The sequence below is a fragment of the Globicephala melas genome, chromosome 4, assembly GCF_963455315.2.
Source record: "Globicephala melas chromosome 4, mGloMel1.2, whole genome shotgun sequence".
NCBI classification, from domain to species: Eukaryota; Metazoa; Chordata; class Mammalia; order Artiodactyla; family Delphinidae; genus Globicephala; species Globicephala melas.
Window position 1 is genome coordinate 35,657,090 of NC_083317.1, and position 26,972 is coordinate 35,684,061.

At 34.4% G+C, this 26,972-nt stretch overlaps 1 long non-coding RNA gene across 1 annotated transcript in view; it reads left to right on the forward strand.

Annotated features, from left to right (window-relative positions):
- The first annotated feature begins 1,076 nt into the window (after positions 1-1,076).
- The window catches only part of LOC132597189 (uncharacterized), a 254,241-nt gene continuing 228,345 nt past the window's right edge, over positions 1,077-26,972 (forward strand). Inside the window, exon 1 of the long non-coding RNA XR_009563602.1 lies at positions 1,077-1,413. This is a non-coding gene — a long non-coding RNA (uncharacterized lncRNA). The remainder of the gene's footprint in view (positions 1,414-26,972) is intronic.

Below are 26,972 nucleotides of genomic sequence, written 5' to 3' on the forward strand. Positions count from 1 at the left end.
GTGTGTATATATATATATATATATATACACACACTCATATATATGTGTGTATGCAACAAATATAGTTTAGGTGCCTTAAAAACATCACTGTCTACTCACTGATGAGATCCAATCCTTTTACAAAAGGGTCAGCAAAATTTTCTGTAAAGAAGAAGATAGAAAATATTTTCAGCTTTATAGGTAGAGGGTCTCTGTTGCAATTACTTAACTCTGTCTCTATAGTGTAAAAGCAGCCATGGTAGATATTTAAACAAGTGGTCATGGGCAGAATTGGCCTAACTCTAGCCTGCCAAACTGTAACACCTTTAAATAAACATAGGACAGACTGGAAGGAAGAAACATTGGTATCAGGGTCTAAAGTGCCCCTCTCCACTAAAAATAGAGTAGTAGAAACTTGGTATGATAAATTAGGAGAAGTTTATCAAATACATGATTTTGAAATATTCCTGGGTCACTGTTATGTTAAAGTGACTTTATCTATGACATGAAGTTAGACAATTTTGATACTGAAGTTTTTCATATTTTTCTACAGTATTACCTATTGGTATGTGTTGTGGTATATGATTATCAAAATAACAAACAAATGTAAAAGCATGAAAAATTGAAATGGCCAGATTGTTGAAGTAGCTTTAACATAGTGATGTGCTGAAATCTAGGGGCTGAGATATACTGTGAATTTTGATATAGTGAAATTTAATCAATATTAAAAAGTGACCAATGTGCCTGACTGCCCAATGTGCCTAGCAGGCAACACTAATACTCTCCTGGCACAAATAAGAACATTGTCAATGAGACTGTCAGGGGCAAGAAAAGGGAAAACAGAAAATCACTTACAGACTAGCTGATTCTAAGAAGAATGCAGAATGTTTTATATAGAACTCCCAAAAAAGATTATCTATGGCATTTTTATCTGCTAGTACTACATAATGCAACTGAATCAACTGAATATATCCAATGCTTTATTTGAACAATTTGATACATATACATAAACAGTTACACATATGCATGTGTGTGTGTATATTCAAATTTTATTTGCATGAGTGGTGGGTTGAATATACTCCTCCCAACGACAGCTACATTTCACTGCATGGAGCCTGTGACTATGTTACATCAATGGTAAAAGGGACTTTGCAGGTGTGATTAATGTAGGATTTGAGATAAGAAGATTTGCCTGGGTTATCCAGGTGGACCCAATGTAATCACTAACGTTCTTATGAGAAGGAGGCAGGTGGGTCAATTGGTAGTGGGAGCTAGGACTCAAAGCTGGAGTGGTTCTAGGAAGGAACAAGGAGCCAAGGAATACAGGCAGCCTGGAAGAGCTGAAAAAGACAAAGAAACAATTTTTCCCTGAAGCCTCAAGAGAGAATGCTGCCCTATTGACACCATGATTGGAAACTTCTGACCTTCAGAACTGTAAGAAAACAAATTTGTGTTGTTTTAAGTCATTAAATTTGAGGTAGTTTGTTACAGTAGCACTAGGAAACTAACACAATATGTAAAGTAAGTCATGCCCTGCATTATCTAGGATTCTTTTTCCTAGGAGCTGTATAAATATTTTGGCTCCTGTTGTTGTCATAATTTTGTGGGTGATTAATTATGGAACTCATTTGTCCCATTGTGTTTGATGTGGCTGAGCTTTCAATCTGAAAATTTAAATTTTAACTTTTGTGGAATATATTTTTAACATGCCGCTTGCATAAGCTATTTTATTTTTTCTCATCCATGTGTAAAACTCAGTGATATAATGCAGTTACAAGGATGCAACATTATTTGAAATGTGAAACCAAATAAATTAGATAGAAATGATTCATATTTGTTAATATGAAAGCATAAGATCAGAATATAGTAATTCCAGCAAAACATTTGCTACTATTGACAGGCTAAGAATTTAATTTTCAGCAAAAGTGCATTCCCAAGTTTCACTTTTGTTTTGTAATAAAATCAGTTTCAGGAGATATTGAAATGTAAACAGGAAATAGGTGGCAGCCTCAGATCAGATCTACATCACACAGTATACTTATTTACACCAAGTATTTCACGATTGTTATCTTTAAACTAAATAATCATCTCCCTGATTTCTTTTGTTTTATATATTTGGTAGTGTATATATGTCCATGCTGCTCTCTCACTTTGTCCCAGCTTACCCTTCCCCCTCCCCGTGTCCTCAAGTCCATTTTCTAGTAGGTATGCATCTTTATTTCTGTCCTGCCCCTAGGTTTTTCATGACCTTTTTTTTTAGATTCCATATATGTGTTAGCATACAGTATTTGTTTTTCTCTTTCTGACTTACTTCACTCTGTATGACAGATTCTAGGTCCATCCACCTCACTACAAATAACTCAATCCCTGATTTCTTCTTAGGACTAGACACAACTTTTGTATGTGCAGCACTTTTGTATTTCCTTATAGGGATACTATATATGAATGAGGAGACATATGCCAAAAGTGATGAATGGTGGAAAGAATCTTGAGCTAGGAGACAGCATGAGGAAATTGAAATGTTTGAAAGATAGGTTATATGGGATGAAGAGAGAGAAAAGGGGTATATTGTATTTTAGTTAGCTATCTCTAGTCTCTCTACACTTTCTTTCCAATCAAATACTTGGTGTCTTTGGAAGAGAACAAAAGAAACAGGAAACAATAGCAACAACCAAAATAGCAAAAAAGAAAAGAAAAAAATAACTAGAAAAACTATTTTGATGTTAAACATTGTCACAAAATAAATTTTAGATAATTAAATGAATGAGAATTAAGATTATATTTTACAATTACAAATAATTTTAACCAGGGAGACAAGCCATACCAGGAACAGATTCTAAATTGGTACAGTGGAAAAAAGGAAAGATTAGGTAAAACCATGAAACAACTCTAGAAAATTTAGAAATAGGAGGGAAAAAAGCTACCTAATTAGACTACAAAAGTAAGGGCAGGCCAAACAATTGATAAACAAGGTGATCTATATTAATACCTATTCTTAAGAAATTATTTGGATAATTTATGTACTTAATAATATTTATTATCAAATATGTGCTATAAACTATTTGGGAATGCAGCTAAACATTGGGAATGCAGCTTATGTTTGCTGATGGAAGAGTCCAGACACATGTAAACATGTAAATAGTTTTGCTATGAAGGGAATGAAGTAGAAAAAAAAAGAATACAGAATATGAACTTATAGGAAGGCAGTTATTATTTTAAAGAGAGTTGTCAGGAAAGCCCTCTCAGATAAGTTTGTATTAGAACAGAAATATGAAAGAAGGTTAAGGTGCACGGTATGGAAAACTGTGAGAAAGAGTTGAAAACAGATAAACCATATATGCAAAGGCCCTGAGGCAAAAGCATGCCAGATGTGTTAAAAGAATAGCTAGTGTTACTGAACCAAACCTTTACCCTCTCACAGTAAAGTCAATCTACTGACACAGAATTTTGGTTAAGGAAAATGCAGCATTTACTACAGGATGCCAAGCAAGTAGTCCAAGCAGCTAGTGCTTAAAAGACTGAAACTCCCTGATGGCTTTCAGGGAAATGTTTTTAAAGATGAGTTGAGGAGCGGGGTTGTGGTGTGTGTAATCAGCTTGTGGACATTCTTCTGATTAATTGGTGGTGAGGTAATTGGGAATCAACATCATCAACCTTCTGGTTCCAACCGGTATGGGGTCTACGTGCTTGTGGGCAGCATACAGTTAACTTCTTCCACCTGCTGGGGCTTTCAGTATCTGTAAAACAGCTCAAAGGATTTGGCTCAGAATATTATCTATAGCCCTTGAGGAGGAACTAAAGGCCTTTGACTTTGTTTAATGGCTAAACTATTCTATCTTGCTTGACTCTTTTCCTTTATTTTTACATTTTCTCCCTTCTCTGATTAAATTTATTCTTTGGAACTCAGGGAAGGCCTAGGAAACTAAAGTTTTTCTGCAAATGAGAGGCAGGTGGAAGACATGGAGGGTCTGTCCTGAGAAGGCCCCATAGGGTCCTGCTTGGTTTCGTTAGGGATCCACTGTGGTTCGTGTGGGGAGGGGAGGAGGTCCTGGAAGGAGCCTAGGCCAGAGAAGTAGCTCTGGGAAAGATAATACACGCCAGCAGTTCAAAGGAATATATTGTGTATTTTATTCTGAATGAGATGGGAAATACTTGGACTGCCTTGAGCCGAAAAGTCATGTATTAAAATTTGTTCTGAAAGAGTAATATTAGATATTGTGTGGTGAGTGATATAGAGAGTTCCAGTAAAAACAGAAGCATCAGGCACCATTGTAACAGTGTGGGTGGGAGATAACGGTGTCGGTATTAGTTTGCTAGGGCTGCTATAACAAAATACCACAGGTTGGTTGGTTTATATGACAAAAATTGATTTTCTCACAGTTCCAAAGGTTAGAAGTCTAAGATCAAGGTGTTGTCATGTTTGGTTTCCTCTGAAGACTTTCTCCTTGGTGTTCAGACTGCCACCTTCTCGTTGTGTCTTCCCATGGTTTTTCCTTTGTGCTCATACATCCCTGGTGTCCCTCTGTGTGTTCTATCTTTTCTTCTTATAGGAACACCAGTCCAATTGAATCAGGGCCCATTCTAATGGTCTCAATTTAATTTCACCAAATCTTTAAAGGCCGTATTTCCAAATAGAGTCACATTCTGAAGTCCTTGGTGTTCGGGCTTCAACACAGGAATTTGGAGAGGACAGAGTTCAGCCCATAAAAATATTGTAGCCTCAGGAGGTGGTAGTGGAAATGATGAGTAGTCAGATCTAAGATAAATGTTAGAGCAAATAAAAGATTTGCTGATTGAATAGGTATTCAGTGTCAAAGACATATGTGATGTTTTTGATCCAATAACTGAAAAATGAAATTGCTAACAACTGGAATGTGGCAGAACAAGAAGGAGTACGCTTGCAATCGGAGTGAGGTACCAAGAATGTAATTATTAGAATATGAAATCTGAAATGCCCTCTAGATATCCAAGTGAAGATGTTAACTGGAAAACCAAGTATGCAAGATGCATTAGAAATATCCCTACTAGAGACTGCGTAATTTCAGGAGCCCAGCTGTGATGGGAGTTCAGCCTGGGAATGAGGTGTAGGTGTGAGCAGAATAAGGAGTAAATCCTATAGGGTAGGCCAAGGAATTCACAGTACACACCATGGGTTTCTCTCCCCAGAGACTAATTGAGTAACCTGTATCTTTATCACCTTCTCTTCCTATTTTCCTGAAAAGATGCTGAGTTGCCCAAATAAAAGAAGAAATGATATAGTATTTTCTGCAGCAACATCTTATTTATATTTCTGCCAAATATTGCCTCCTCTCTGCACAGTTTTTACTTTACTTTGAAATTTAGTTTTCATCATTCATTCATTCAGCTTCCTGCTCCTGCAATAAATAATGTATTAAGAACTTTCTGTGTGTTGGACACTCCATTTTTACAAACGCTAGCAAGACGAGGGTTGCAGACACCAACAAGAAGGCTGATGTTTCAGAAATTGTGAGGAAGAACCCCCTAACATTCCAGAAAGGAAGAAGAGGCTGGAGAGTATGAGGTATTATGCTTTCTAGAAAACCAATCAAAAACAGGAACAAACAAATACAAACATATGTTTTTAAGAGTCCCATAGTCTATTAAAAATATAAAAGATGTTTGGAATTGTAAAGATTAGAGAGGATTATTTTATTTAAACTAAAACTTCAGGAAGGCAGTATTTTAAAATGGACCTTAAATAAAATATATTTTATTTTTTTCTTGGAAATTTGTAATATTAACATTTATTATTATCACCAATAACTAGGTGGGGCCTTAACAATTTATGTTTTTTGTTGGCATTTACCTATGGCCATTTAAAAACCTCTGTCCATACATTTGAGGTACTGTGTAAAAAATACTTCAAAAGGTAGAAAGAACACATACTATAAAAAGCAAACAGGTTGTCGAAATTTCTGAGTTAGGAAGATCCTAGTCATAAACACTTTTCCTCCTTGCGGTCAGCATCTATTGGACCAAAACAAAGTTAATTTTTTGAATTATAATTTCAGTTAAATTATTTTCAAGAAATTTATTCCAGTAATTCAGAAATATTTCTGGAAAGAAAACTATGTTATTTAGAAAGGCCAGTTGTCCACAATGGTACCCAAGCAGTTAATCTTACAATGTCTGTTTTTAAAAGTAAATTGAATGCTTTAAAAAGTTATCTTTTCACTTACTGTATAAGTTTAAGTTTAATTAAGACAACTGCATGGAATAAAGCATGTTAAAACTCCGAAGATCATTCAACTGGCAAATTTAAGTGATTTTGAATTTGGGTCATAGAATAAAACTACTCTAAGTCTTTCATGTTATTTAAGTGAACAAGAAGTATAGCAAACCTCAACCACAATGAAATGATACCCTCTAAAGATTAGGTGAGTTTCAGAGTATCAAAAATATTTGCGCAAATAAATGCAGATAATCATTTCAGTACTAAGATCTACTTATTTCTTTTAACAAAGATGAGATACAAAATATATTTTTAAAAGTTAATCTTAGAGTGATTATTAAAAATTTTCATAAGATATTTTCTAATAATATCAATTATTAAAATAGCACTTACTGTAACTGATTGCTCTCTTGTGGTCTAACAGAACTATGATATAAGGAACCCTGGCACTAGTAAATAAAGTTAGAGAAAAATAACTATCAGCTGTAAATAAAAATATTGATTTAATTTTTCTTTCTTCAGTCCCCATGCATGAAGACAAACCACAGAATTATAAATAAATATACACAAGCCCATCTATATTGGGATGGAGGGATATTTAACATAATGGCAAAGGGCAAAAAAATTGTAAATGCTAATTTTTCAGAACAAATAAGTAGTGTAAACATTTTTTGGAAATAAAAAGAAATTTGTTTTTGGATCTCTTGTTATGTAAGTGCCTACATAAGAACTTCGATTTCACCTCTTGGCCTGCAAAGTGTAAAGAGTTTACTATCTGGCCCTTTACAGAAAATGTTCACTGACCCTTGGTCTAGGGTTTTTCAGTATTTCTATATAACATATTAGAATATTTGTTATTCAGTTTTCTCCAGACAAAACAAATTCACCTTCCCACTATCCAAGAAAGTATTTAAAGTATCTAGATGTGATTACTTTTAATGATTTTGGATAAAACACTATCACTTTTTAGCATTCAGATTTTCAACACACAAAAAGAAATATTGGTTAATTTTATTTTGCAGGCAAAATAGAAGTTGACTTCATGAATAGATTTCTCAGATATAATCTAACATTTCCTGAATATTGATTTATGAGACAGTAGGATTAAATCCTTTAATTAGCTGAGTTACAGCTGTCATTCATTTCTAGATCTCTTCTTATTAAAGGTTGAAAGAAAATCAAGCATGTCCTAGAACTGTCAACATAAAAAGTTTCCGCCCCTACAGAGTTCCTTGATTTTTATTTTGCTCTATGTAGGAAAGTAGATACTTTGATTCTTTGCCAAAGAAGAAAAAGTCAATGAATTGAAAATTTTTCTGACCATTGATAGATTAGGTGATATCAGTGTGAGTCCTGGGGTATTTTAAGTCAGTCAATATTGGAAGATGCAGCTCAGTGAGGTTTGATAACTGTTTGTACAGGATATTCTTACACATACACACACAGATACTCGAGGTATTTCCTTTGTGCACTCCATTCTACTTAGAGTGTTTTGTCTATAATACAACTATTATAGCATTTAGCAGATGCTAACTGTATACTCTAGAGTTTTTCAGACATATCACTCTCTGCAGGAAGCCAATTCACAAGCAATTTTCTTGTTTGTACTTAAAAAGTCTAAGTTTTTGTATGCTTTCAGGTCTTGGTTCAAACACTTGCTTTTTCTTGAAAATCAAGTCTCCTCTAACATTAATTTCAAATGCCCATCTCTTATGAATCTTAAAAGTGCATTTCGAAGTTAACACACCCTGTGCTTTGAAACAATTGTATGTGGGCATAAATAATAAGCCAGAGGGGCTTCCCTGGTGGTGCAGTGGTTGAGAGTCCGCCTGCCGATTCAGGGGACACGGGTTCGTGCCCCGGTCCGGGAGGATCCCACATGCCGTGGAGCGGCTGGGCCCATGAGCCATGGCCGCTGAGCCTGCGCGTCCAGAGCCTGTGCTCCGCAACGGGAGAGGCCACAACAGTGAGAGGCCTGTGTACTGCAAATAAATAAATAAATAAATAAAATAATATGCCAGAGGCCGCCATTGATCACATCCATTTCTACTTATATTCCACTTCACTGTAAGAGGCACTTGGGACAAATTACTGGATCTCAGTGGGGACTATTTTAAGGAAGAATAAACACTAAAGCTGTGATTCCTTTGTGGTACCATATATATTATGTCTTGGTTTCCCTTTTCCCACTTTTATCCATTTATATTTTCTGTGTTTAGTAAATTTAATGCCTGTTGTATACATTTTCATGCAGTTCTATATCATCCAGTACCCTTTATCTTTTACCTGGTTCATCCATTAGAAATACTTTTCTATTCATAAGAGATCATAGTAATTTAGGACAGTTGTGGATTGTGTACTACTAATAAAGAAATAGGAGAGAGAGCCAAAGTTTTCAGATTATTTTTATACATTTTATGAGATTGCCATTTTTTATATTACATCAGTCAAACATACTAAAGCATCAGAAGACTCTTGTGTCAGATAAAAATGGTCAATCACTACATTAAAGGTAAGAGAACTACATACACATACATATACTACACACACAAAGAAAATTCTGAAATTTTATACAGTCTAAGGTTTGAAAACATTTTTGTTATTTGGAGTAGTATGAAAATTATGACCATAAGCAAAACCATTCACGTGTCATCAAGCCTTATCTAGAGCTTTATTTCTTATCTCACTATAGTAAACCAAAGTCAAGTTAAGAGTACATAATGCGATGGAACCCATATCTGATTTTCTTTTCCACTTATCACTATATGATAGACTACTTATACACCCAGCTCCATTTAGATGATGTCGTAAGGTCTGTCAAATTAACTAAATGATTTTTCAAAATATTGATGTCAGATAAGTTGATTAGTATTCTGCACTTCCTAAACTTCTTTGGAGGGACATATAAAATTATGCATTTAAATGCTAGTATCAGATAGGCAACAGACTCTCATTATACATTTTTACTCATATCTTAACGTACATTTTTAACTCTATATGTATAGTTAACTATAAATCTGAGTAACTCTGAACTTTCACACAGCCCTTAAAGCAATTTGTATACATATTTACCCTTTCCCCTATTTGGATAGCATTATTATTTTTAAGTGCGTGAATTGCCCTAGGACAGAAATAATGAAGAAACACATTTACGTTTATAATTAGAAATTGTATGAATAAGCAACACTGATATGAGAATTTTTGACAAAGCTGTGTGAATTAGTAAGATATTGTTGAGAAAGGGGACCAGAGACTTGAATCCTTGTACAAGGAGAATGTATGAGAAAAACACTAATAAGTAAAATCTGTAATGTGCCAATTTGGCTTTCAATGTGATTAATAAAAATGAATTATTTTTGCTTACTTGGCAAAAGGGATAATACCTATTCAAGAGGCTTTTTAGATCACCAGTATCTTGCTTTCCTCAAGCAATAATGTAAATAAATCAAATGTGGACAGACAAGTGAAGCATGGAAAAAATCCAATTCTTCATATAGGCATAAAGACTTTCCCTGGCAATTTAATAAGGTACATACCTCCACAAAGGACTTGGAAACCCAGAATCACTTGGGTAGTAGTAATTAATTGAAGTGGCTAAGGCCAGGTCGTCTATGTTGAATCAGTTATGTGACAAGCATAATTCTGCTGAAACTACAATGGGAATCATGGGGTTAAAACTTGGTGGCAGCAAGAAAGAATATAATCAAGGGTGAAACATTAGCAAGATTAAGAATCTGGGGAGGCTATTTGGGGATTGAGTATATTTTTAGAACCTACATTCTCTCTTCTTATATTCAAAATAGTTTGAGAGAAATAGAGATTCAGAGAGAGATAGACTGAGAGAGAGAGGGGGAGGATGGAGAGATTTAGAGACAAAAGTAATGCCAAGAGATTGTAAGGAGAAAAGTCTCTGGAAAGCACGGACATACACACATACACACATGCCACTGCCAGCATATATTCCACAGTTTATTAGACTTACTGACATTTTATATAATACCTTGAGTTCCCTGAAGGAAAGGTGTTTCAAAAATGCAAAAACAGAAATCTCAGGGGAAAAAAATGTGGGTTAGTTCTAACAGAAAGAAAATATTGCTCTATAATCATTGAGAGTTTTAGTTTTCTTAGAATTGGAAAGTTAGTGAAAGAAAGAAATTGCAACACAAAGCAGAAAGTGCTCAAAATCTTTCAAGTTTCTTATTACTTCCCTTCTCTCAGCCACTCATCCTTGACAAGTCAAGGTAAGTAGGTTCTCTTATATATAAACGTATGTAAGAAAGTAGAGAAAAAGATTTTGTTGAGAGTATCTCTGTACTTAGGAGATCTGCAGTCTCTTTCAAATGCAGTATTTTCTAATATTTACTACAGAAATTTAACACATCCCACTACCTTCTTCCCATGCTTTTTACATTATAAGATTTTTTAAACTGGCTTACTCTGTCCCTCAACTACTTTATTTATATAAGGCATACTATGATTAATGAACTCTGTTAAGCAATTTAATCTGGTTAAAACATTTAAAATAGGCATATTTTTAAAAGGTCAGGATGCATAGATTAGGAGCTTTGTTCGTCAGATATGTTGGCCCCAGAGGTATTGTTGTTTTCATTTTGACTAATGTCAAGAGTAGTGTATGTGGTGAGAGCAAACAATTGGCATAGGGCTCCTATATTTTTAGCAAAGTAGAAGACACTGAATTTGTCATTTTCAGAATCACTTTAATTCTAGTATATTTTATTACTTGCTGAATATGAAACAAAATCCCATGGGCTGGTGTATGAGTAAGATGAATCAAGTAGGATCCCTGGCCTCATATGCTGGCGTGATACAGTGCAGCAAAGAGGCATTCATAAAACTGAGACAGCCAGTTTGTTGAAAGAGAGTAAGGGAGAAATATGAGTGTGGATTGAATGTGAGAGTATTCAGATTCGTGATTATAAACTTGGTGTGGCACCTAAGAAAACATTTCATGGTCTGCAGTTCTTAAACTTGTTTATCCATAAGTCCTTATAGGGAAGGGTAATCTTCCACTATCAGTGTTTTTCAGAAATAATTTTGAAAATGATAACAAGATATGTCCATATATATGCATACACACATATGTGTTATTTCTCCTTCTCCATCTCCTTCTCCTTTAATGATGACTCCTCTTCTCCTTTTTCTTCTCCTTCTCTTCTTCCTTCTTATTCTCTTTTTTAAATTTAATTTTTTTTTCCAAGCAGTGTGTTTCAAAGTAGGTGCTTCTCTTTTGTTGGAGGATAGAAAAGCATGTTGAATAAATGGGGTTATTTTAATTCCATCCTAGAGGCATGACCAATGCAGAGGAGTCCTCAGTGGTTTGGAGAAATCTTATAAGAGATTTGAACATTTGGATGGCCAGAGACTCATTTAAAATAGTATATAAACAACTACCATATGTAGTGAAGACTTTAGATATTCAATTTAGGAAGTACTGATACATAGAAGCCTACCACAAAAAAGGATAACACATACAAGATGGAAAATAAAAACACTACTTTCCTGAACGTTCAGTTTCATGTAAAATTTCCTGACTATGCTGTTTGTTTTGCTTTTTTTTTTTTTAATACATTTGTCCAGAATCTCTCTGAACTGCCAAGACTGTGTGTACCATTAGAACAATAGCTTCAGAACGGGCTAGTGCAGCTACCTAAAGGACCTTTTAGAGTTTTGTGAGCATATTTTTGATTATCATCATTTGGAGGACATATTGCTGGACACCTTGCAATGATCATAGTAGGCTATCTTAACAAATGATTGTCAATCATGTGTGTGAAATGTTGCTTAATAAGACTAGAAGATAATTTATACTTGAAAGTCAAATATTTTTGCACAATTTTAATAAATAAATGGAATTTTCCAAGAATAGAACTAAAATCAAGGTTAGCTTGCATTTGATTTTGTTCAGATTTTCCTTTGCATTTATCACTATTTTGTAGAGTCATGTCATTAACAGTAGCAATGTTCATGATATCTGAATCATGAGAACAGCACATCTTTCTGCATTGGTAGCTGTAGAATTAGGTGTAAACATTTCACTCTGTCATCATATTTTCTATTGTACAATAACATTGAACATTTGCTTATTGGAATTTATATTGTTTTACTTTTAATTACCTTTCTTCTTTATCTTTTTATTTTATTGGTAGAGTGTTATACTGATATGGATTTTTTTAAATGATTTGTGCAGGTTGGTTATGGTATCTATGACTTTCATTCCAAGATAGGAAAGGAATGTTACAAAATATTTTTTATACAAAGAGAGTGAAAGGTTTTACAAGGTTGAAAAGTGCTACATGTGAAGAGGTCAAAATTTCCCTCTGTTGCATTCCATAGGTATCAGAGACTGCTAGACAGAGTAAGAAGGGATCAGCTGTTCCTAAAACCCTCTTCATTTACAGAGGATTCTGAGTCCTAGAATGATTAAATTTCTTTCCAATGGTGACATAAAAATTAGGATAATGGAATAGAAAATATCTCTTAAAAGTAAAGCATTTTCAATTTAAACACATGAAAGCCATATAGATCAGAAACTTGTTTCAATAATGAGGAGCTGGGGTGGGAAAACTTGCCTAGATGGAGTTATGTATAATATACATCACTGCCCCAGATTCTACAGTCAGATGTTTCACTACAGTAGGTCTTTATGCATTTGTATATTTTTTTCTGCTTTATATTATGTGCTGGTAATACCAAAAATGCCAATGATTATTATGATAAGTCAAACACATAATAATTGTTATTAAAGTTATTAGCTTTAAAGCCTTTGATTCACATTCAGAAGTACATAATAAACTCCACCAGTCACACGTAAAACAAGTTGGAAATGATTTTCAAATGTGTGATCAAGTTAAATACACATTTCTGTGTTCTGATCAAAAGACTGAAGTATCAAGTAAATACCAAACAAAAGTGGAAATTATGTGTTCATACATAAAGGGTAAAAATGTTTTCCATATATTATCGTTTCATTTGGATTTGATTTCTAAAACTTCACTTTATCTTTCAATGTTGTTATACTTATTATAACTTAAACCAAATAAGATACACCTGTTATTTAGATCATGTTGCTGAATTAAAGCAATAGTAACTTCTGTTTTTGTTAAAGTGGCAGTGTTTTACTTATTTCAAAAGGTGAAAGTCACTACACTTATAATTCAATAGTGGCAGCAGAAACTAGGGAGAAGATTTATGTAGTCTCAAGCAAGAGAGAAACTATGAATAAAAAAATCTGGCTCAGTTCCATAATAGATTTCCAATTTTTTACCTGATTAGTTGTGAGATAATTCTAAATGGAAGTAAGGAGTGCTTCACCTTCTAAAATAGACCAGAAAATGCTGATGAAGTCCTTTGTTCTCATTACCAATACCAATGCAAATAGGGAAGCAAAATTATTTTCTTTTTTTTCTCTCATGTGAAGTACATAAAGCTAATAAAGAAATTTAAAATATTTTATGAAGTTATATAAATTTATATTTATAAATATATTTTATATATATCATATCAGAAATAAAATACTTCTGAAAATTTTTAGTTTTCACTGTATTCATTTGGAATAACCCTAAAGACCTTGGAGTCTTTCAAACATGTATGAAATGATGATATTGAACTTTTCATCTAAAAGAGTAAATTATTATATTTAAATACAGTTGCATGCTATTAATAGTTTTGACTAAAATAATACCATGTGTTGGCTCTTTCTTCCAGGAAGATTGAGTACATACATTTCTCCCTATTCTGCCTGTTAGGAAATTAAAAACAAAACAAAAAAGAAACCCAACAATCCTGCCTGCTAGTATAAAAATCTTGGGTATTATGTGTAAAACAAATATAAGAAGACTCAGAAAATTGGAGAGAAGAAGGTAGAAAAATTAGTGATCTCTACATAACGACCTACATGGTTTTGAAATTCTCTAGCGTTTATTTTTGCCTCAATTAACCAAAATGGGTGCCAGAGAATCCAATAAGTTGGAAATACCAATGGACACAGACAATAAGAGACCCAACAAAAGCCTGCTCTTTATAGCCAAAGGACCAGGAAATGGGGAACTTAGCTAGGCTGAAAACCTTTAGAAAATGACTGTACCATTGCAGCCAAATACCCAAAAAACATATGAAAACAAAAACAAACAAATAAAAAGCAGCAACTGTGGGCCACCCAGGCCCAAATCACCAATGGCTAAGTGGGAACACAAACTTCTCTTCTTGTTGTCAATAAAGAAGTACCCCCACCTTCTGCCAATCTCTCATCCCACCAGGGTAGGATCAGAGAAGACTAAATAAGGAACCTGGACTTTCAACCCATCCTGGCACACCTCTCCCTCACATTGGTGTCAGAAGCCCATGTTGGAGAGTAGTAACAAGGAACCCCTAGCACTCTCAGCCAAGGACGTATCAGTGGATGGCTACATGGGAACTCAAACTCTTATTCCCACCCAGCAAGGATGAGGAGTCCTCCTTCCTCTGACTGATTGGGAAACTTGGGCTTCTATCCCCACTGGGCTATAACTAGATGCCACTCTTGTGCAGGATCAAAGAAAGCTACCTAAAATAGAAGGTTTATATAAGACCCAGAGTCATATGACATGTTAAGGTTTCAACAGAAAAATCACTCATCAAACTGAACACAAAAGACGATCAATAGTTGCCAAACCCCCGAGATGATAAAGATGTTAAAATTATTTAACAAAGATTTTTTAAAAGATATTATAAAGTTGCTTTGACCAACAATTATGAATATGCCAGAAATGAATGAAAAAATGCCCAGTCTCAGAAAAAAACAGAAAGTCTCAGCAAAGCGATAAAATACATAGCGAAGACCCAAGTGGAAATTTTAGAACTGAGTTGGAGAGCTGAGCTGTCAGATATAGGAACTGTCAATTATAACAAACTAAAATGAAAATAACCCTCCAGTTTTTAATCACTTACTCCCATGGTGTAAGCAAGAGGCCAAACCTAAGAAATTGTTGGCTCTCCCAACATCAATTTTTCACCATGGGAACGGCTCCAGGCCTGGTCAGCACAGACACAGGGATCTTTTCACTTCCAAGGGACATCTGATGGTCAGTGGGGAAGGACAGGGGTAAGGGTTAGGACTAGAAAAGTGCTGAATGCTGAGTCAGAATGGAGAAAAATGTCTTTAAGTTTCCCCCCCAGTTCCCTCTATAAAATGTTCTCAGCAGAAGTGCCTGGAGGAGGAATGCAGATATGTATAAAATCATGGCCAGCTGAGGACCCCTGAATCCTTGACTGCAACTCCCTTGGGATACTACAAGGCAAAGGCTGTGTGCGACTCTGGTGCCCCCTGAAGCCTGACAGGTACAGCCCTTGTAATTGCTTCTGGTCAGGCCTGAAAAATCAGACACAGGCTATTTAGCCAGGAACCAGACTCCTCACATACCAGCCCATGCAGCTTTTTTTTTATTTTCCTTTTTCTTTTCACATGTTATTGAATCATTACTGTTTCATTTATTTGATTAAATAGTTTGTGACTTCTCATTTAATATGGACTATTCCAGGTCATTCAGATTTGAAGAAAGACAGGAAAAGAGACAAAGCTTTCACATTTGCTTCTCACTTTTTCTGGGCTGGGAGGGGTTGAATAGCAGAGTGAAAATGCTAAACTAAGGGAAAACAAGCTCACTTCAAATGGAAATTTTTACTCAAAACATTTAGGTTTAGAAGTTTCACCTTAAAGTGTAAATTGTCCCATTTAAGCAGAAAACTTAAACAAAAAATTAAACTGTCTCAATTGATATGGATATATTTATTTCAAAAATCTAAAGAAACATTCAAAAACATGTCTTTTCTTCTTAAACATCTGACAGTGTGGATTTAGAAAAATAAAAATCCTCTCTAATGGCTTAGTTTCCAACTCATATATAGGGTGTTAATAATCATCACCAGTAGAAATCCTCGTACTGGCTTTGGTTACAAATATATATAATGTGATTCAGATGATTATTTTTCCCCTAAGGGAATATGAACTCAACTGAAATGCATTTTCTTATAGCTGACAATCCTTTGCATAATCTTGATATTTTGATTAGTGTTTAGAAGACTTTAAAAGGACAAAAAGCAGAAAATGTCACACCTATGGTATCTCAATATGGGATTCAGATTGCATATCAGATAATGTGAAGCACATGTCAATAAAAGGATTTGATTTTCTTTCTGTTGCTTAATTTCTGGGTCATGGGGCATGATGTTCCAACAGGATCAGTTCAGTGCTTCCTACAGAACTCTTGAGAACAGTTTTGAGCTTTTTGCTTTTAATTCTTCAATAACAGTCAACCAAAGTAACGATACACAGATCCAAAAATAAAATGCAGAACAGACAAAAAGATACATGTATCCATCTATTTTCTCTTCTAAAATTATCCATTAAATCTATTTTAAATATAAATTTTATTTTCATGTCCATAAACTTTGCCTTGTATCAAGGAAGCTATTTGTTAAGTTTCATTATTTTCACTGTAAAACATCAAAGATTTTGTGAATTTTAATGATGACCTTAAACTAGGACTACAATAAAATATGTACAGAAATATCAAGCAGTTATTATTTTACTCAGATCTCTGAAGGAATTAGAAATTATGAAGGCACACACCCATAAACACATGTAATATTTAGTTGTTATTTCACTTTAGAATATCTCTCCTCTTCCTTAAAATATATTTCTGATATCCTCCTAGTTTAGAACTTCTGATTGTAAACACTAAAATTTCGGTGCTTCAAATAAAATGTCATTCATTGGATATGTTATAAAGAAGTGAAAATATTTTGATGATAAGTGAGAACACTATAACATATCTGGAATTACAGAACTAAAAATGTTATATGAAAACAATAATAAGAAGTATTTGAAGAAATGTACATGATATGTAGAGAAAACAAAATCATTATATTTGTTTTTAAGCACAATTGAGCATGTCAGTTTTCAACACAAAATGGTCCAGGCCTCCCAATCCTACTGAATATATAAACTTGGAAAATATATGAAATGAAAATAGTGATCCCTTTACATAGAGTGACAGAAACTGGCTATCCAGAAATGTGTTTATATTTGTGTATTATAATTATACTTGTATGTTAATTCCCATAAAAATATTCATATTTAACAGAAATGTATGTGCATGTGTTTGTGTGTCTCTGTGTGTATTTAACCTTAAGTGTTCTTTTTTTCCTTTTGTGAGGTTTTTCTTTAGTTTTCAAATAGTACTTTTGACAGTGTTCCTATGATTCATACCAGTTTTTTTTTTTAATTGTTTGATAACAAATAATGTTAGCATCCTTGTTATCTTTGTCTAGGATACCTTAGGGCTTTATCAAATTTAATTCCATTTGTCCATGGTATTATATTAAGTATTAAAATTTAAAATCATAAACTAGCAATGAATCAATGAATTATGAAGAAGATGTATATGTTTAATGACTCTTACTATTCTATTAATGGGTCAGTGAATTGAATATTTTCTCATGAAACTAGAAATCATTGTCTTGGTTTATGTGTTTTATAATAAATGTTACAACCAAATTTTCATGTACTTTCATTTATTATATTAAGATGCAGAAACACAAAAATAATCATTTATTCAAGATTTTATTTAAACAATAGAAATCATGCAGCTATTACAAAATGTGTTTATTATACATTGGCCTTTAAAAGAAAATACCTTCCAAAGTCGCTAAAATGAATATTCATTTTCCCTTTTAGACCATGCAAAGGGTCAATTATTAATTATACTATGGTTCAGCATGTATTATTTTGATATATTGATGAGACAAAAAAAATCTTAAACTGTAGAAGGATGACTGATATTAGCATATATATCTAACTTTATATATGATAAATAAATTGGATAAGTTTGTTGGGGAAAGTCAAACAGCAATTTAAATGATTTTTGCTACAAACAAGTGCTCAATTTATTAAATGATATTTTGTGAGGTATCATTAACATTGAATAAAATGCATTATTTTTAAATTGTACCAGTTGATGAGTTTTGACATATGTGATGAAACCATCATCACAATCAATAGAGGGAACTTATCTTCACCCCCAGAAGTTTGCTCTTGCCCTTTGTAATCACTCCCATCTCCCCTGTTCCTGTCTCCAAACAAGAATTGATCTGCAGGCTTCCCTGGTGATGCAGAGGTTGAGAATCTGCCTGCCATGCAGGGGGCACTGGTTCGAGCTCTGGTCCAGGAAGATCCCACATGCCACAGAGCAACTAAGCCCATGCACCACAACTACTGAGCCTGCGCTCTAGAGCCCGCGAGCCACAACTACTGAAGCCCGTGCGCCTAGAGCTTGTGCTTTGAAACAAGAGAAGCCACCACAATGAGAAGTCCATGCACCACAGCAAAGAGTAGCCCCTGCTCACCGCAGCTAGAGAAAGCCCGTGCACAGCAACGAAGACCCAACCCAGCCAAAAATAAAGTAAAAAAAAAAAAAAAAGAAAATTGATCTGCTCTGTCATTATAGGTTAATTTGCATTTTTGTGTATTCATATTAATGAAATCAAACCAAATGAACTTTTTTTGGACTGGCTTCTATACTCAACATAATTTTTTTATGATCTTTCCATGTCGTTGCATGTAGCTGGTTAATTTACATTACAGAGTAGTACTCCATCACATGGATTTACCAAACATTATTTTTCAGTCACCCATTGATGGACATTTAAGTTGTTTCCAGCTCTGGCTATCACAATGAAGTTACTATAGACATTTGTGTACAACTCTGTGAGAACATATATACTCTTTTCCCTTGAGTAAATACTCAGGAGTAGAACGGATCTCTTGTATGGTAGGTATATGTATAATTTTTAAGAAACTGCCAAACTGTTTTTCAAGTTTGTGCCAGTAAACATTCCCACTAAGTGCATGACAGTTCCAATTCTTCCACATCCTTGCAAATTCTAGATATCTTCAATCTTCACTTTTAGTCGTTTTAATAGACGTCCAAATATATATCATTTGTGGGGTAATTTTTCATTTCCCTAATAACTAGTGATATGGAGCATCTTTTCATGATATTATGTCATCCATATATATTCTTAGTAAAGTATCTGTTTAAATAATTTCTAATATTTATATATTTTGTTTTCTTATTAACAAATTTGGATAAAAAATACTGGATAAAATTTTTAATCAGACACATGTTTTGTGAATATTTTCACCCATTTCATGGCTTGTCTTTTATTAATAGGATCTTCTGAAGAACAAAATTTTTAAATTTTGATTAAATGGTATGTTCCTTATCCTTGTATGTAAGAAATAGGTCACACAGAACCTAATATCCAAAGGTTTTCACTTATTTTTTTTCCTAGATGTTTTATAGTTTTAGGTTTCATTTTTAGCTCTACCATCCATTTTAGTTAGTTTTTGTATATTTGTATTAGGATACCCAATTGTTCTTGCAATATTTGTTGAAAATAATTATTTTTTCTCCACTGAATTACCTTTGTACTTTTGTCAAAAATTGTCTAAAACTGGTAAAAACTGAATAAGGTCTGTGTTCTAATTAACAGTACTGAATCAATGTCAATTTTGTGGTTATGATTGTACTACAGTTGTGTAAGATGTCACCATTGTGGGGAGCTAGGTGAAGGATTCGAGGTACTCTATTTTTTACTTATTTATTTATTTAATTAATTTATTTTTGTCTGCGTTGGGTCTTCGTTGCTGCATGCGGGCTTTCTCTAGTTGTGGTGAGCGGGGGGCTGCTCTTCGTTGAAGTGTGCAGGCTTCTCATTGTGGTGGCTTCTATTGTTGTGGAGCAGAGGCTCTAGGTGTGTGGGCTTCAGTAGCTATTGCTCACAGGCTCTAGAGCACAGGCTCAGTAGTTGTGGCACATGGGCTTAGTTGCTCCATGGCATGTGGGATCTTCCTGGACCAGGGCTCAAACCCATGTCCCCTGCATCGGCAGGCAGACTCTCAACCACTGCTCCACCAGGGAAGCCCTGAGGTACTCTATTTTTGCAATTTATTATAAGTTCATAATAAAGTCTAAATGAAAGATTAAAAATTTTGTCCATATATTTTTGATATACATCTAGATTCTCTGTTCCACTGGTGAATTTATTTTCTCTTCATGCCAATACTACACAATCTCATGTGCAGTTTTATAAGAAAACAAAATTAAATACAATTAACCCTCCAACTTTGTTCTTTTTCAGTTTTTTTTGTTGTTGTTGTTGTTATTCTGTTTTTGAATTTTAGAATCAATCAGATTTTCTATTTCCACAAAGAGTGTACTGGAATTTTGATTGGGATATACATGAATCTATAGACCATTTTAAGGAGGAATTGAAATCCTAACAACTTTGATTATACCCAGTATATATATCCTTTTATCTATGTCTTCTTCTCTCAGTAATATTTTATAGTTTTCATAGTACAGATCCTAAACACCTTTAGTCTTGATTTCTCACAAATTATTTTATATTTTATATGCTATTATTAAAAGATTTTTATTGTTTTTGACAACTTATTGAAATATGCTAATAAACATTTGATTATTTTATGTTGGTCTAGTATACTGCATCCACGCTAAATTCAGTTCTAGAGCTTTTTTGTATATTCCATTGATGACATCTCCTGTGAATAAGGCAATTTTCTTCTTACTTTCAAATATGTGTGCTTTTACTTATTCTCTTGATTTATCGCGCTGGTTAATATCGGCAATAAAGTTTGGATATGCGTGATGAGAGCAGTGATGTTTATTTTGTTATAGAACTTAGAAAGTCTTCATTAATTATAAAATATGACATTCTCTTATTATTTCATACATTTTTTTTTTTTTAGGTTAAAGAAGTTCCTTCCTTCTATACTTATGAATGACTGCATATGAGTAGTTTTTATTTAAGAGTTGATCTTTTTTGAGCAGTTTTAGGTTCAGAACAAAACTGAGGGCAAAGTGCAGATATTTCCCATATAGACCCTGCTCCCATGTATGCATAGCTTCCCCTATTATCAACATCCCCCACCAGAGAGGTACACTTGTTACAATTGATTAACCTACATTGACACATCATAATCAACTGAAGTCCATAGTCTACATTAGGGTTCACTCTAGGTGCTGTAAATTCTATAGGTTTGAACTACTGTATGATCACATGTATCCATCACTATAGTATAACAAAGACTACTTTCAATGTCCTGAAAATCCTGTGTTCCACCTGTTCATCCCACCTTTCTCCAACCTGTGACAACCACTGATCTTTGTTACTTTCTCCATTGTTTTACCTTTTCCAAAATGTCATATAGTTGGAATCATACAGTATGTAGCCTTTTCAGATTGGCTTCTTTCACATAACAATATGAATTTCAGGTTTCTCTATGTCTTCATGACTTGATAGTTCATCTCTTTTTAACTCTGAATAGTGTTCCATTATCTGGACATACCACAGTGTATTTAACCATTAACCTACAGAAAAAATCTTGGTTGCTTCTGAGTTTGGCCAATTATGAGTAAAGCTATTATAAACAATTTTGTGCTAGTTTTTGTATGGACATAAGCTTTCAGCTGCTGGGTAAATACCAAGGTGTGTGATAACTGGACTATATGGTAAGATTATGTTTAGTTTTGTAAGAAAGTGTCAAACTGTCTTCCAAGGAGGCTGTGCCATTTTGCATTATCACCAGCAATAAATGAGAGTTTCTGTTTTATCCACACCCTCATCAACATTTGATGTTGTCAGAGTTTGGGATCTTGGCCATTCTAGCAGGTGTGTAGTGGTCCTCATCTTTGTTTAAATTTGCATTTCCCTGAAGGCATAAAATGTAGAAAAAAAATTAATATGCTTATTTTCCATTTGTATATCTTCTTTGGTGAAGTGTCTATTCAAGTCTTTTGCCTATTTTTAATCCAGATACTTTCATATTTTTGAGTTTTAAGAGTTCTTTGTGTATTTTGGGTAATTAGTCCTTTATCGTATATATCTTTCTCTCATTCTACTGTTTATCTTTTCATTCTCTTGACATTATCTTTCTCAAGCAGAAGTTTTTTATTTTTAATAAAGTCCAGATTATCAATTATTTCTTTCATGGAATATGCCTCTTTTTGTTGTATCTAAAAAGCCATTGTCATAACCAAGATCATCTAGGTTTTTTCCTATGTTATCTTGTAGGAGTTCTATAGTTAGTTTTACATTTAGTGTTTTCATTCATTTTGAGTTAATTTTTATGAAGGGTTTAAGATATGTGTCTAGATACACTTTTTTGCCTGTGGATATCCAGTTGTTATAGCAACACTTGTTGGAAACACATTTGCTCCATTGTATTGCCTTTGCTCCTATATCAAACATCAGTTGACTATGTTTATGCAGCTCTATTCCTGGACTCTATTTTGTTCCGTTGGTCTATTTGTCTATTACCTCTCCAATGCCACACTATCTTGATAACTGTAGCTTTACAGTCTTGAAGTCAATTAGTGTCTCTCCTACAAAGTTGCTCATCTCCTTCAATATTATCTTTGCTATACTGAGTATTTTGTCATTCCATATAAACTTCAGAAAATAATTTATATAGATATCCATAAAATAACTTGCTGGGATTTTGATTAGCATTGCATTGAATCTATAGATCAACATGGGTAGAACTGACATCTTGACAATACTGAATCTTCCTATCCATGAATATGGAATGTCACTCCATTTATTTAGTTCTTTGATTTTGTTCATTGGAGTTTGTTGTCCTTATAGAGATCTGTACATAATTGATTTTGTTTGTTAACTTTGTGTCTTTCAACCTTGCTATAATTGTTTATTAGTTCCAAGGGTGTTTAGGTCAATTCTTTCTGATTTTCTACATAGACATCTGCGAGCGAAGATAGTTTTATTTATTCCTTTCCAATCTATATACCTTTTATTTCTTTCTTTTGCCTGATTACATTAGCTAGTACTTCCATAAATTGTTGAAAAGCAGTGTTGAAAGAATATATCCTTGCCTTGCTCTTGATCTTAGTGGGAAAGCTTCCAGTTTCTCACAATTAAGTATGAGGATAGCTGTGGGGTTTTTTTTTTTTTGTAATCTATGTTATCAAATTTATGGGCATAGAATTGTTCAAACTGTTCCTGTATTATCCTTTTAATGCCCAGGGATCTGTAATGATGACCTCCCATTTTCTGATATTAACAACTGATATCCTCTTTTTTTCTTAACTGAGCTAGAGGCTTATCAATTTTATTTATCTTTTCAAAAATATACTTAAGTTAAAAAGATATAAAATCAATATATACACTCTTTTAATATTCTTGATAGTTGATTTTAGTATCTGTGTCACTTCTGGGATGATTTCAATTGATTAATTTCTTTTTGCCTTATGACATCACATTTTCCTGCTTCTTTGCATTCTGAATATTATTTAATTGATTGCCTGATATGATGGTTACTTTTATGGTTCAAATTAGTTAGGCAACAGTGTCAAGGTATTTGGACATATATTATTTTGGATGCCTCTGTGAAGGTGTTTCTTTGGATGAGATTAACATTTAAATTAGTGGACTTTAAGTAAGGTGGATTACCCTATATAATATGGATGAGTCCCATCCAGTCAGTTGAAGACCTTAGTATAACAAAAACTGATCTCCCTCAAGCAAGAAGGAGTTCTGTCAGGAAAATGCCTCTGATTCCAGTTAAAACTCTTTCCTGGGATTCTAGGCTGGCAGATTTTGGACTTACCAAGACCTTCTACAATGACTTTAGCCAATTCCTTAAAATCTCTCAATACATAGATACATAGATAAATAGACAGACAGATATATACACATTCTGTTCTGTTTCTCAGGAGAACCCTAACTAATACACCAGACATTGTGCATTTTACTCTTTTTGTGCTGGATATTTTGTAGTCCTACACCTATTATTGAGTTTTGTTCTGGAATGTAGTTACACTTAATTATTTCTTGCTTTTAGCAGTTGTTAGATAGGACAAGAAGAGAACTTAATCTAGAGTTAATTACCCCCCTCCCAACTGAGGCAAAACCATTCTGGGTAGTTTTCCCAGTATCCTGTGAATTTTGAAGGCTTCTTTTGTGAGTGTCAGGTACTGTTCCTTTTTATCCTTTTGGATAGTTCTTTCCATGTGTCTTAGTCAGTCTGGCTGCAATGACAAAGTACCAGAGAGTGGGTGGCTTATTAAAACAAACAAACAACAACAAAAAAACCAGAAATTTGTTTCTCATAGTTCTGGAGGCTAGAAGTGTGAAACCAGGTGTCAGCATGGTCAGGTTCTCGTAAGAGCTCTCTTTGATTTTGCAGATTGCAGACTTATTCTTGTATCTTCACATGGCAGAAAGAGAGTAAGCTAGTTGTCTGGTCTTTTCTTATAAGGGCATTCATCCCATCCATGAGGACACTACCATCATGATCTAATTATGTTTCAAAGGCTCCTCTTCATAATACCACCAAGTTGGGGATTAAATGTCAATATATTCATTTTAAAGGGACATAAATATTCAGCCCATAATATTCTGCCCCTAGCCACCAAAATTCATGTACCTCTTATATAAAAATTACATTTATCCAGCCCAACATCCCCCAAAATCTTGACTCATTCCAGCACTAACTCTAAAATCTAAAGTCTCATCAAAATATAATCTAAATTAGACATGGGTGAATCTCAAGGTATGATTCATCTGGAGGCAGAATTTCTCCCCAGCTGTCAACTTGTAAAACAAAACAAGTTATATGTTTCCAAAATACATTGATGGGATAGGAACAGGTTAGACATTTCCATTCCAAAGGAAGAAAAAGGGAAGAAGAAAATGATGGTGGCTCCCAAATAAGTCCAAATCCTAGGAAGGCAAGAGATCTTAAGTATTGATAATAAACTCTTTGGCCCCCAGTTCTGCTCTTCAGGCCCACAAGGGTAGTGGTCCTACTGCTACAGAAGAGCAGGAGAGGTTCCTGTCCCCAGACCTCTGCTGGGTAGAGATCAAGCCCCCATGCCTTGGGGTAGATATTGACTGCCCTATTAAAAATGAAGCAATGGCTCCCACTTTTGAAATTGAGGAAGCAGCCCTGATAATCTTTGAATTATCTTAGGAGATCATTCTTCCATTATATTAAAAACTACAGTACATTCACAACCAAATAGCCCCATGGTCCCATCCTGTAAATGTATGAAGTCTGACAACGTTTCTTAATTCTGTCTTGTCTCTCATCTTCAGTTCAAACTGTAGTTCTCTTGTTGGGGTAATTGATTAAGTCCAGAGTTCATAAGCATACTAATATCCTTATCAAGTGGTTGCTTAGCCATACCCTTAGTATTCTCTTCTGAACATGCTTCCTCATTTTTTGCAATATGGATAGGCTGAGAATTTTCCAAATTTAAGTTCTAGTTCCTTTTTGCTTAATAATTCAGTCTTCCAGTCATTTCCCTCTTCTTGTGTTTTACTATAAGAAGTAAGGTGGACCAAAATGTTGATTCAGTAATTTTCTCCTCCCCTGAATGTCTAATTATGTTGCTTGCAAGTTTTACCTTCCACTCAATACTAGAACAGGAACACAGTTTAGCCAATTTCTTAGCTACTTTATAGCAAGGGTTGCCTTTTCTTTATTGTGCAATAGCAGTTCCTCATTTCTGCCTGAGACTTCATCAAAATAAACTTTACTGTCTATATTTCTACCAACATTCTGTACATTATTTATATATTCTCTAAGAAAACAAAGGTTTCTTTACATTTCTGAGACCTCATCAGATTTGCCTTTAAAAATCCCTTTATGACAATCTTGGCTTTTTCTAAAGTGTTTTTCAATACTTTTCCAACCTCTTCCCACTACCTAGTTCCAAAACTGCTTCCACATTTTTAGTGGAAGTGCTTTGCACTGACGTAGTGTTTTACATCAACACCCTATTTCTCAGTACCAATTTCTGTCTTAGTTTGGACTGTAATAGCAAATTACCATAGACTGAGTGGCTTAAACAATAAATATTTATTTCTCACAGTTCTGAAGGCTCGAAGTCCAAAATCAGTGTGCTGGAATGGTATGATTTTGGTGAGTGCCCTCTTCCAGTTTGTAGACTGCAGACTTCTTATAGTCTTACATGGAAAAAAAGGAGCAAGCTAGCTCTCTGGCCTCTTCTTATAAGTGCACTAATCCCTTTTGTGAGGGCTCTATCCTCATGACTCAATTACCTCCCAAAGGCACCTAATACTGTCACATTGGGGACTAAATTTCAACATCAATATTTTGGAGACAAATATTCATAATTACATGTTTTCAGGTAGTTTTATTATATGCAATATGATGATCAATAGTCTACCGAATACTCAAGAAATACATTCTGCTGAGTATCTGCAGATTTCTGGGTTTCTTTCTCTGTATCACTTTTAATAATTGGTACTATATCCTGCAACTCTATCTACTTTGGTTTGCTGCACTCTTAACTCTGTCTCTTCAAATATTGTGATTTCTGGGTTCTACTTAGATTCCTTCTCCTGGTGTCATTTCTAAACCTCTCCCAAAACAGAAAGCAATATTAGAGCCCACCTCACCTCTTTCTAGTATCAAAGGGTTTAATGTCTTCTATTGTTTGATGTCCATTGCCTTGAAAACCATTGAATTACATATTTTTGCATTTTGTTTTTTAATTTTAATTAATTAATTTTTATTATTATTATTTTTTGTGGTACGCGGGCCTCTCACTGTTGTGGCCTCTCCCATTGCGGAGCACAGACTCTGGACGTGCAGGCTCAGTGGCCATGGCTCACGGGCCTAGCCGTTCCGCGGCATGTGGAATCCTCCCGGACCAGGGCACGAACCCGTTTCCCC